This window comes from Notamacropus eugenii, chromosome 4 (genome assembly GCF_028372415.1).
Source record: "Notamacropus eugenii isolate mMacEug1 chromosome 4, mMacEug1.pri_v2, whole genome shotgun sequence".
NCBI lineage: Eukaryota > Metazoa > Chordata > Mammalia > Diprotodontia > Macropodidae > Notamacropus > Notamacropus eugenii.
Window position 1 is genome coordinate 183,724,466 of NC_092875.1, and position 12,775 is coordinate 183,737,240.

Genomic DNA, 12,775 nt, shown 5'->3' on the forward strand with positions numbered 1-12,775 from the left:
CATCCACATAAACATGATAGCGTAATCTACTGGAGGAAAGAAGATCTAGATAAACACTCTAGGAAAAAAAAGAGCCCCAAACACAAAACCTTAAAGAATGAGCTCATATAACAGGCAGAAAGAGGAAGAGAAGATATGAATGATAAGTTTGTAATAGGAGAGGTTTATGAAAATCTTGACTATCAGAGTTTTCATAGAATACAATTTAAAAGGATGAGGTATGAGGGCTTCTCTTCTTCAAAACAAGTTATTTTGCTTTAGAATTATCCCTCGTTTAAAGAGGGTACTTTAAGGACATTCCCTATCAAAGTAAGATATGTTAAAGTTTATGTTTCTGTAGGGTGTTTGTTGTTACACATTTGACTTTAATCTTGAGCTGTTGTTGAATAGTTTAAGAAAATTGTTAGTCACAAATAAAAGATACCTCAGATACAGAAGACATCTCACATATAAAGACATTTCAGAATGAAACTATAGGATGGCTACTTTGGGAGAATTTGCATGCCCTTTATTCAGTGCCTATCTCTGAAAATCAGATGTGACATTTTTTTAAAGCATTTCTCTTGAACAATGTGTGTTGAATTGCTGTAGTTAGTGGCTGCAAGATTTCTTTTTTTTAAAAAAATGTCTCTCTAGAACTGAATTCTAACTATACAATATCTCAAATTGTTTTTTTATGTTGGTTTTGCATTTTTGAAGGTATTTACTTTATAATCTTTTATTTTCTAACACCGTAATGAATTTATCAGATTTGCTTTGTGGGGAAGGGATGTATGATAGCATTTAGAAAATTGAATATACTGCATTTTTTCTTTTTTAATAGTCCCCCTGTGGATAGGAGACTGTAGTTGTTTCCACACTGTCATTCATGCTTCTAGAGCAAGAATTTTGACTAGAAAGGTATCAGAAATTGAAAGACACTCTTCTGATAATCCTGTTTCTTAGATATTTTCAGCTTAAAGGTGTATATATACCTTTCTTATATTCAACAATATGATTCAGTGGGCAGAACTATAGATTGAAGATTAAGAAACAACATTTTCTTTAAATTTGAACAAAAAGATTGTGAAACCCTTATTTGGCTAATTTTTTTCTTTAAAAAAATTAAGCATTGTACAAAAAATAAGAAGACACTGTTTAAAGTCAGCAGTTCGAAATTGGGAGATAGCAAAAAGCAATGGATAAAGGTGGCCTTGGACTTTTCCTGGCTGTTAGTGATATGACCCTGGGCAAATCACTTACTCTTTCACTCTCTCAGTACCCCTCAGGCAACTCTTAGAAGAGTAGTTGATGGCTTGTATTGTTGAAAATCACATGCCTGGTACCTTTTCTCTTCCCCCCCAACATTCTAAAAGATTTTTATTAATTAGTATTAGTTGCTTGCTGCAGAATTACTGGTACCAAAGAATAAAACACATACACTCTCACACACAAACACAAAAGAAGCAGAGTGGTCCCATGAAAAGAGCAATAGATTTGTTGTCGGAGGACTTCAATTCAAATCTCTTCTCTTGTATGTGATCTTATATGTGATCTTAACTAAATTGCTGAATATTTCTGGGCCCCGGTTTACTCATCTGTTAAATGAGTAAAGGCAAGTTTGGAGCTTGGGGGAAAGGAGGTTGAACTGGACAGCATCTGAGATCCCTTCCATTTCTAAATCAGTGATCCTGTGATCTATTAGTCATATGTGTGCACATTCACTGTATTCTGAGCAATGAAAATAAATGCCAGATTTTACCTCTTTTTTCTTTCTCATTTTGCGCAAGAAACACAATGTGTAAACAGTTCAGATGTTTTTTAATGACTGCCCTTCAAATCTCATTTTGTATTGTGAAAACTCTTTTCCTGAAATCATCATCCTTCATCCTTTAAGGAGAGTAAGTCTTTATTAAGCACCAACTATGTACCAGGCACTAGAGCACTTTACACATATTATCTCATGCAATTCTCACAACAACTCTGTGAGGTAAGTGCTTTTGTGATCCCCCCCTTAAACTTCAGGAAACTCAGGCACACAATGGTTAAGTGATTTGCAAAGGGTCTAAGGAGTATCTGAGACTTGATTTGAACTAGGGTCTTCCTGACTCCAGGCCCAAGACTCTATCTGATAGACTGCCTAGCTGCCTTAGCCTTCTTTAATAAAGAAACTCTTGAAATTTATTGTTATATTCAAGAAAATAATTATTGAAATGTATGATTATCTGCAGAAGAATTTGTAGCAGAAATAGTTTCTTGAGAAGGTTGCTTGGGAGGAAACATCTGTTTGGACAGTTTTCCTAACAAAAGTCCTTTTTTTCCCCTCTTTCTGACCAAAGCTCTTTTCTTCATTTACAATCCAGAGTCCCTTGACATCATTCCCTGTACTCTCCTTTTTCTTTACTTAAGAGATGGTGATTGTAAATGTCAAGGCCAACCATTTTCTTCTCCAGATTATTTCCCCTAACATCCCTTTCCTTTCTGGGGAAATTTTTTTTTGTGACTTTTTCTCATTCTCTCCTTTCACTTACACTGTCATAGTTCAGGCCCTCATCAGCTTCTCACCTGTACTATTTAAGTAATTTTGTAATCTTTCTTCTTCCTCCAGTCCATCCTGAGCTGCCAAAGTGATTTTCTCAAAATGCCATTCAGTGTCACCTCTAAGACAGAATGGAAATTCCTCTGTTTGCCATTTAAATACTTGGGCAGCCTGTTCCCAAGACATATTACATATTTGCTCATATAAATATATAATACATACACATATACATGCGTATATACACATATACATATATATGTATTTATATATACATATGTACATATAAACATATACATTAAACCCATTGTGCACTATTTTTCTAGACAAACTGGCTTTCTTACTGGGTATTCTCTCTTCTGACTCCACCTTTGAACTGGCTGTCCCTTGTTCCTGAAATACAGTTTTTCCTGATATCTGTCTCTTAGATTCTCTGGCATTATTGTGGCCACTAATTGTGTATGTTGTTTTCTTGGTTCTGCTTACTTCACTTTGAGACAGTTCATACAAGTTTTCCCATGTTTTGCTATTTTCATATTCATTGATTGTTACAGAAAATAGCATCCTTTCACATTCATGTACCATGATTTGTTTAGCAATTCCAGAATGCTGGGCATCAGTGGTTTTTAGTCCCATGTAAATCATTACTATAAATGATTTGGTACATTTAGGAACTTCTTAAAGTAGATGCCTAGCAGTGGGATATGTGGGCCAAAGAACCATGGGCATTTTAGTCACTTTAATTCCAAATTTCTTTCCAGAATGGTTGGCCCAGTTCACAGTTATACTTTGGGTATTGTGTCCACAATCCTTCTAAATTGTTTATTGTCCTCTTTTAAAATATTTTCCAATTTGATAGTTATGAGGTGAAACTTGAGAATTATTTTGGTTTACCTTTCTCTTTATCATTGGTAATTTGGATCAAGCTTTCTGTTAATGGTTTGCACTTCTTAGGACAACTGTTTGTTCCCATTTTTTGACCACTTATCCATTAGGAAATAGCTTTTGGTCATACATGTCTGCATTGGCTCCCTATATTCCTACGCATCTTCAGTATTAGAACTGTGCTTCAACTTTTTGATTTAGTTTTTTACCAGTCCACAGCTTCTCTTCTAATATTAGGTATATTGTTTTTATTCCTATGTTGTGTATCACATCATATTCCTATAAAAACTTTTCAGTTTCAGATTTATCATCAGAGTTATCCGTTATATCTTTTGTGATCATGTCTATTGCTTCATAAGAACGTAGGATCTTAGAACTTTTTGGAAGAGAATTTAAAGGTCATAGAGTTCAAGTCCTTTATTTTTTACTTTTAGAAACTGAGACCCAGAGAAACTAAGTGACTTCCTAGGGTCTTATAGCAAGTAAGTGCTAGAAGCAGGATTCAAACCGAGGTCTTCTTGATTCCAGGTTTAACACTCCAACCATCTTTGAATAAGAGTTCCCAACTGTAGCAGTAAAAATTGCTCTATTTCATTCTTTTCTACTTTTAAAAGTAGACCTTTAATATTTAGCTTTAGCATCCTTTTTGAATTACTTGTAGTATATGATGTAAGGTGCTATTTTAAACCTAAGCTCTAGTAAAGTGTTTCCTAATTTTTGAGTCTTTCCCCTAAATAATTTATATTCTTAATTTTTATCAAATACTGAGTGTTCAGTTCACTTGTTTCTGATTTTTTCCTTTTCTTATCTGTTCTACATTAAAAATAATAATATTAAATAGTTTTGATAATTTCTGCTTTATGGTAAATATAGTTTTAAGTCTAAACATGGTGTTTCCCCTTCCTCCTTTTTTTTTTTTTTTGCATTTTCCCCTTAATAGTCTAGATATTTTTGTTCTCCAAACAAAGGCATATTTTATTTTGTTCTATAAAGTAAACCTTAAGTAGTTTGATCAACATATCAACAACAACCACAAAAATAAACAAGTTAACAGGTTGATTTGATGGCACTGATGTATTGCCACTACCAAAAATCTGTACTATTGGTACAACCCAACCAAGTACTGAAAGGCCCTCCAGTAATTTATTTTTTCTTTAAATAGTATTATATTTATTTCTTTAAATAGTATATGTTATTCTTTAAATAGTATTAAATAGTACTTTGTCTATGGAAGTCCTGAATAGCTTTGCGAGATTGATTGCTTGGTATTTTTTTGCAATTGGTTGGTATTTGGGGGGATTTCCCTTTATATTATTTTCTCTCAGGTTTTGTTATTGTTATATAGAAATACTCTTGATTACTGTGAGTTTCTATTGAATCTTAATACTTTACTGAAACTATTGCCACAATTAGCTACTTTATTGATTGTGCGGGGGCATTTTGTTTTTTAGTGTAATTATTTATGCTTTTTTTCTGACGTAGAACTATCCTTGTACTCTCATTATGAATTCATTTTGATCATAGTGGATAATTTTTTAGATTAATGTTATCTTTCTGGCTAGAATTTTATTTAAAGTTTTTTGAAGCAATACTCTTTAATGATATATGGTCTTCCTTTCCTTTGCCTTTTATCTTTAGTTTAGATATTTGGACAAGATTCATCTCATAAGAGGAGATAATGGCTGAGTTTTTAATTAATTTTAATTTCTTTTATTCTGCCTAAGACCCTTCCCTTGTGAAAAGAAAATAGGAATTGCCATCCTCCCTCTGTTCACCCACAGACTTAGCAGGGGTACATCACTTGTTCTCTTCTGTCCTCCAACTTCGGTCTTCATTTATGAAACTCCCACTTCTCTTGTTCTCTCTCACAAAAGACACTGATTTTAGGCGTCTCAAAAGATTTAATTCATAGTGCCTCAGTACAACAGTTCTGCTTTAACTTCTCCAGATTCTTATAATTTCCAATTCAATTTTTAGCCCTTTAGGTCATCTATCTCTGTAACCTCGTATTTCATACTTTCCCTTTAAAAAAACAACAATCTTTAAACATGAGATAATTGTTTAGACTTTTCTTGATAATTGTGTATATTTGCCTTTCTTGCAAGTGAAATATTATACTTACCTCTTGTGGGTATTTTTTTTAATCTCCAAGAATCTCTCATATACCTCTTTTTTTTATTTTTTGAGATGGGGGAGATGAACATCCATCTTTCACTGATTATTTTAATGGCTCAGTTTTCAGGATGTCATTTTGTGTTTCAATTTGAGTTCCTTTGCTTTTTGGAATGTACTATTCCAGTCTTTCCTCTTATTTTTCTTGAATGTGGGATAATCATATGTTATTTGAATTGCCTTTCCTTCAAATTTGAAGTTTTTATTTGCCACTTAAAAATTTTGTCATGTGTTACTGAAATTCTTAAGTGTCGCCACTACATGTCTTTGAAGTTTAATGTACTTGATATATTTACTTTGGTAATCTGTGGATTCTCTTATCCTTGGTTGTCTATATTTTAAAGTTCTAGACAGTTTTCCTTTAGTGTTTCCTTCATTTTGATATTTAGATATTTTTTGATTTGTAATGTTCTTCTAGGAAACCTGTGTTACTTAATTTTTTTTTCTGCATACCCTGTCTTCAAGGTCAGTCTCTTTGACTTGGATAAAATTCATGTATCTTTAAAGTACTCTTTTGCTTATCTTCTTCCAGATTTTCTTACCTTTCTGCAAATTTGTGTTTTAAATGTTATTCTCTCTCACATGTTTACTATATGGATAGATTTTTCTGTCATGTATTCAGTTTTTCCCATTGTACTAATTGTGTTCTTAAGTTTTGCATTTATAACTCTAAAAACTGGTCTTAATTCTTTCCTAATCACTTCTTTTGTAACGTTCATTTCTCTTTTGAACCATTCTGGAATTTCTTGTTGTTCCATGTTTCTGGGAAGTCCACAGGATTCTGTCCTTTACCCAGCAATACTGTTTTACTTTTCTTCATATTATAATATTTGTTTAAAGTGTTTTGGTTTTACTTCTTATTCTTCTTTTTGCTTTCATGATCCTCTCTTTTGGTTTATCTGCTTGTGATCTAGGCTTTTATTAAAAATCTTGTCTCCTGCTACTGTGTTCTTTGAGCTATTCTTATGTATTTCTGGTCCTTCTCTCTTTGACCTCCCTCTTATGATTGTGCCGTGTCCCATGCATGGGCTTTTGGATGATCTCACAGTCCTTGCATTAAGAAAAGTGACAGTTAACTGGGCTAGGGTTCTGCTCTTAGTAATATCCAACAGAAGAGTAACTCCCACTGATTTCCTAGCCCCTTTCCTTAGGGTTCCATGCTTGTCTCTTCTGTAGCTTCAAGCTTTGAAAACCATAATGTTTCTAACTCATCCAGTTGCCTTCATCCTCCTCTTTCTTTTCCTTCATGTAGTTGGGCAGAATTTGTGTCTCTGTGTCTAGTATTTCTTTTAATGGGTGGGGGTATGTTTGGGCTGATTCACCTCCATAATGGATCCCTAAACTTTTTTTAGAGTTTTGTTTTTTTTTAATGCTCACTAATATAAGAGCTTGATTTGGGGAGAGGTATGCTGAGTTGGAGCTCTAAGTAATTAAGTTCTCTAGTGTTAATTCATGCATTTTATTTGTTTTCTACTTTATGTATGTGTGTCAAAGGAAGATGAATTGTTTTCCTGTGGAATCAACTTGTATGTATCTGGTACATAATTACTTTTTTTTTTTGAGTTCAGACATTTAAAGAGACTGTTAAAAAATTATTTCACTATCTTTAAAGAAGCTGTTCAATGTTCATGTCTATCTTTTCTCTTCTGAGGCTCATAACTTTAGTCGGTAGCAACACAGAAGAAAAAGAAATACTGTGTAAAAAACTGTCTTCTGCTCAAAATCACCTTTTTTAGGCCCTTTCTCCCTCTCATGGTGATAGCATTTGCTCCCATATGAATCACTAGAAGTACATATTCATTATTAGATTTGACTAAATATTGTCAGCATCATCATTGTTCCACCAAAGAGAGATAGCTATTCACTCTTCAGAAGTTGTCACTTATGGATAAGAACCTTGAATATCTTTAAAAAAAAAACTGGATTAGCAAGTCTGTATTCCTTCCTTCTTAATAACAATCGGTGATATTTTATTTATATGTGTGTTAGAGGGATTAGTTCAAAGTACTTCAACATTCTAAAACTACTGCCAACATGCACGTAGGTGAATCTTCCTAAAACATTTGCTTAGATCTTCTCTGTTAAAAATCCTTTAAAGGGCATATCCTGGTGGATAATATAAAAATTTTATATTTTATAGCTTAGTAATCAAAGTTGGTCAAAATATATTTTTACTTACCTAATTCCCATTTCTTCAAAACAATCTATTTACAACAAGACTTTATTCCCTTTATTCCCTTAATCCTTTATTCCCTTAATAAGCCATGAACATTTCCACCTCCTTGCTTTTTTGTTCATGCTGTTTTTCTGGTACAAAATTCTCTCCTTTCTCCTCTCATGAGACAAGCTTAAATTCCATTTCTGCCTTAAATCTTTCCCAAAGCTCTTCAGCTTATACTGGAATATTATCATTGCCTGACATTAATTTTGACACTGAATTTGTTCTGTGTGTGTTTTGAACCCTATCCCTCTAACACACACATACACACTTAAACTGTTATAGCTAAATTCTGCTTTTGTTATCAGTGCAATCTTATGCGGGTTCTACACATACATTCTTATTAAACACTTTTTCACATTAGTCATGTTGCATAGAAGAATTAAAATGAATGGGAGAATCCATGAGAAAAAACAAAACAAAACATAACAAAACAAAAATAGTTTGGTTCATTCTGCATTTTCGACTCTATGGTTCTTTCTCCAGATGTGGATGGCATTTTACATCAAGAGTCCTTTGGAAATGTTTTAGGTCCTTGCATTACTGTGAAGGGCTAAGTCTATTAGACTTAGTCCTCGCACACTGTGGCTACTACTGTATATAATGTTCTAATGGTTCTGCTCATTTCACTCACATCAGTTCACATAAGTCTTTCCGGGTTTTTCTGAAGTCTTCCTGTCTGTCATTTCTTATAGCACAATAGTGTTCCATTACATTCATATACCACAACTTGTTCAGCCATTTCCCAATTGATGGTCATCCTCTCGATTTCCAGTTCTTGGCCACCACAGAACGAGCTGCTATAAATATTTTTTTACAAGTGAGTGCTTTTCTCATTTTTACGATCACTTTGGGATTGCCCTAGAAGTAATATTGCTGATTCAAAGTGTGTGCATATTTTTATAGCCCTTTAGGCATAGTTCCAAATTGCTCTCCAGAATTATTGGATCAGCTCACAGCTCCACCATCAATGAATTAGTGTTCCAACTCTCCCACATCTTCCCCAACATTTATCATCTTCCTATCTTGTCATGTTAGCCAATCTGATAGGTGTGATGTAGTACTTCAGAGTCATTTTGATTTGCATCTCTACTCAAAGTGATTTAGAGTATTTTTTTGTATGACTATAGATAGCTTTATTTTCTTCTTCTGAAAGCTGCCTGTTCATATCCTTTGACCATTTATCAATTGAGGAAGGACTTGTATTCTTGTAAATTTGACTTATTTCTCTATATATTTTAGAAAAGAGGCCTTTATCAGAGACACTGGTTGTAAAAATTCTTTCTCACTTTTCTGCTTCCCTCCTAATCTTGCTTGCAAATTGGCTTTGTTTGTGCAAAAACTTTTCAATTTAATGTAATCAAAATTAGCCATTTTGCGTTTCATAATATTTTCTATCTCTTGTTTGGTAATAAATTTCTCCATTTTCCATGAATCCATAAATACCTTGCTCCCCAATTTGTTTATAGTATCAGCCTTTATACCCAAATCATGTACCCATTTGGACTTTATTCTGGTATACAGTGTCAGGCATTAGTCTGTGCCCAGTCTTCACCTCACTATTTTCCAGTTTTCCCAGCAGTTTTTGTCAGACAGTGATTTCTTATCCTAGAAGCTGGGGTCCTTGGGTTTATTGAACACTGTAATCATTGACTACTGTGTCTTGTATACATAACCTATTCCATTGTCCAGCCCCCCTATTTCTTAACCAGTACCAAGTGTTTTTGATGATTGCTGTTTTATAATACAATTTGAGATCTGGTATGACTAGCCACCTTCCGTGGCATTTCTTTTCATTCCCTCGGTATTCTGGATCTTTTGTTCTTCCAGATGAATTTTGATATTATTTTTATAGCTCTGGAAAATAATGTTTTGGTAGTCTGATTGATATGGCACATTAATATTAATTAGGTAGATTTTAATTTATTTATTTAGGTAGAGTTGCCATTATTATTAAATTAGTTTGGCCTACCCACAAGCAACTGATGTTTTTCCAGTTATTTAGATCTGACTTTGTGTGAAAAGTGTTTTGTAATTGTTTGCATATAGTCCCTGGGTTTCTTTTGGCGGATAGTCTACCAACTATCTTATAGTGTCTACCATATCTTTAAAGGAAATTTCCCTTTCTATCTCTGCTGTTGGGCTTTGTTATTAATATATGTAGAAACACAGATGATTTGTGTGGGTTTATTTTGTAACCAGCAACTTTGCCAAAGTTGTTTGTTATTTAAGGTATTTTTTTACTTGATTCTCTGGGATTCTCTAAGTATATCATCCTATTGTCTGCAAAGAGTGATGACTTAGTTTCTTCTTTGCCTGTTCTAATTCCTTCTATTTCTTTTTCTTCTCTTATTGCTAAAGCTAACATTTCTAGTACCATATTGAATATCAGTGGTGATAATGGAAATCCTTGTTTCATCTTCAATCTTCTTCTCCTAAGATTTTCAACCTTAGTATTTGTACCTTTTGGAAGAAGAAGAGTTGAGAGATCATTTAGTTAGGACACTCATATTTTAGAGGCAACTGGGTGGTACAGTGTGTAGTATACTGGGCCTGGAGTCTGGGAGACCTGATAAATTTCCTTCTTTTTCCTTTCCTTTCTTTCCCTCTTATTCCCCTGCCCTGCTCTTCTATCTCCTCTTTTTAGAGATGTGATAACCAAAGCTGTTAAATAGGGAAAAAAAGGTGGATCAATCCTCTGAGGAGAAGTGTAAAGAGAATGGAACAGAATCACAGTGTAATAATGAGAAAACTTACAGAATAAATACTAGACTATATAAGTAAGAGAAAGAAAAGTCAAGGAAAGAATGGTTGGAAAAGACTGGAGAACTAGAATAATGTATGGTTCTGAATTTGCCTTCAGATATTCTATAACCATTGAGCAGTAGGTATTGGGGATAAAAGAAGGATTGGAATAAGGTAGAGTTAAGGTGGGGGGGGCAGGAGGGGGATAGAATAGCTGACTGTGGATCCCTAATAGCTAATACTTGGTAAAAAAAACATACACACAAAACAACTCAAATTCCTGGTCAGCCTATGAAGAAGTTTGTCCACTCAGGTCAAATTAATTAGAAGTGAGGATTGGAGGAAGGCTGAAGCCATAGGGAGCAAGCCCTAAATTTAAAATCATAGAAGGAAACTAATGCTGAGCGATGATTTATTTCAGAACATAGTCATCCTGGTGTGGATTAGAGATTAAGATCAATTGAGTCATCAGAGGTAAAGAACTGTCATGTGAAGGCGTCGGGTGAGTCATCACTTTGAGTGCTGATGACCCTAAAGAACTGAGGGTTGCAAGAGAAAGCTGTAAATGAGGTACTAATATCACCTAGAAGTTGAAAAAATGCTTAATAACAATAGTAGCTTTTCTATAGCACTTCACAGTGTGCAATTTACTTTACAAATAATCATTTGTCTACACAATAAACCTGGGAAGTAGGCACTTGTATTCTCTCTGTTGTGTAGAGGAGGAATCTGAGCAGGCTGAAGTTAAGCGATGTGGCAATAATCTCAACACTACTAAGGATCTAAAGCCAAATTTAATTCAGATTTTCCTACCTCCAGGTCCAGCACTTTTTCTACTGGTTAACCCAGCTCCCTTGATATCTTCATCCTGAAAATAGTTGTCACTTAGGAAAATAATCACATGCATGAATTATGCTTCAGATTTACCTTTAAAACATTCATGTATGTTAACTGTGTTCTCTGTAGATGTTGTCCTCTATTTCTGATGTCATGTCACTTGACTCCCTTTTCTTTGTTTCTTCAAATTTTAAAATATTTACCTTTTATTTAAATTTTATTCTTCCACCAACTGGCATGCAGAACTTTCAGAAAAATCTCTTCTCCTTTAGATGAATGCTTGGTATAACTCTAGTGTGAAACTCCCAGTAACTCTTCTCTTAACCTGCTGTGAAAACTCTATAAAACACAATATTCTTATCTAGCATTTTCTTAACTCATGTAAAATTGCTGTATTTATGTTTTTTAAATTCAATTAATTTTAATTAACAAAAGTCTCTCTCATTTCCTAATCACTATTTAAAAAAAAAAAAAAGAAAAACAGAATCCTTGGGGGAAAATATATAGTAAAGTAAAACAAATTGCTGCATTTTTTATGACCAAAAAATGTTTTATTCTGTATCCTTAGTCCATCTCCTCTATATTCAGGAGGTAGGTAGTATGCTTCATAATCATTCCACCTGAGTTTTGGTAGTCATTGTGTTGATCAGAATTCTTAAGTCTTTCAAAGTTATTTATTACAGTTATAATATCATCTGATTTCGGGAATATCACAATCCAGGTTATCTCCTCCTTTGTAATAGTGGCTGCTAATTCTTGTGTAATCCTGATTGTGGCTCCTCAATACTTGAATTCTTTCTTTCTGGCTGCTTGCGTTATTTTTTGTTTGACCTCGAAGCTCTCAATATTGGATGATGTTCTTGGAAGTTTTCATGTTAGTATTTCTCTTGAGAGGCTCCCAGCGGACTCTTTCTGTTTCCACATTACTCTAAGGTTTCTTTGATGAGTTGTTGAGATAAGTTGTCTAGGTTCTTTTTCTGGTTATGAATTTGAGTGTAGCAATTCTTAAATTATCTCTCTTTGATTTGTTTTCCAGGTCAGCTCTCTTTGCTATGAGATATTTTTCCCCAGATTTTGACTTTGCTTTACTATTTTATTTTTCACATGGAGTCATTCACTTCTTTTTGGACAGTTGCCATTTTCAGAGAGTTCATTGCTTGGGTAAAATTTCATGCTTATTGTGCCAATACTTGAAATACTTCAAATTATTTCTTCCATAACTCTCATTTTTTTCATCTTTTTCATCTAATGTTCTCATTTCATTTACAATTAAGTTTTTAGCTCTTTTAATTTTTTTTTTTTTACTTTTGCTTCATCTCTTTCAGGAATTCTAGTTCAGCTTGTTGTTTTAATTTGAGACTTTGCTTTCAGTTGTTTTGAAGTCAGTATCTTCTGAGATTTTT

General features: G+C 33.8%; 1 protein-coding gene across 6 annotated transcripts in view; it reads left to right on the forward strand.

Moving 5' to 3' along the window:
• Nucleotides 1-12,775, forward strand: part of HIVEP1 (HIVEP zinc finger 1) — a 181,760-nt gene that overhangs the window by 131,363 nt on the left and 37,622 nt on the right. The window lies entirely within an intron of this gene.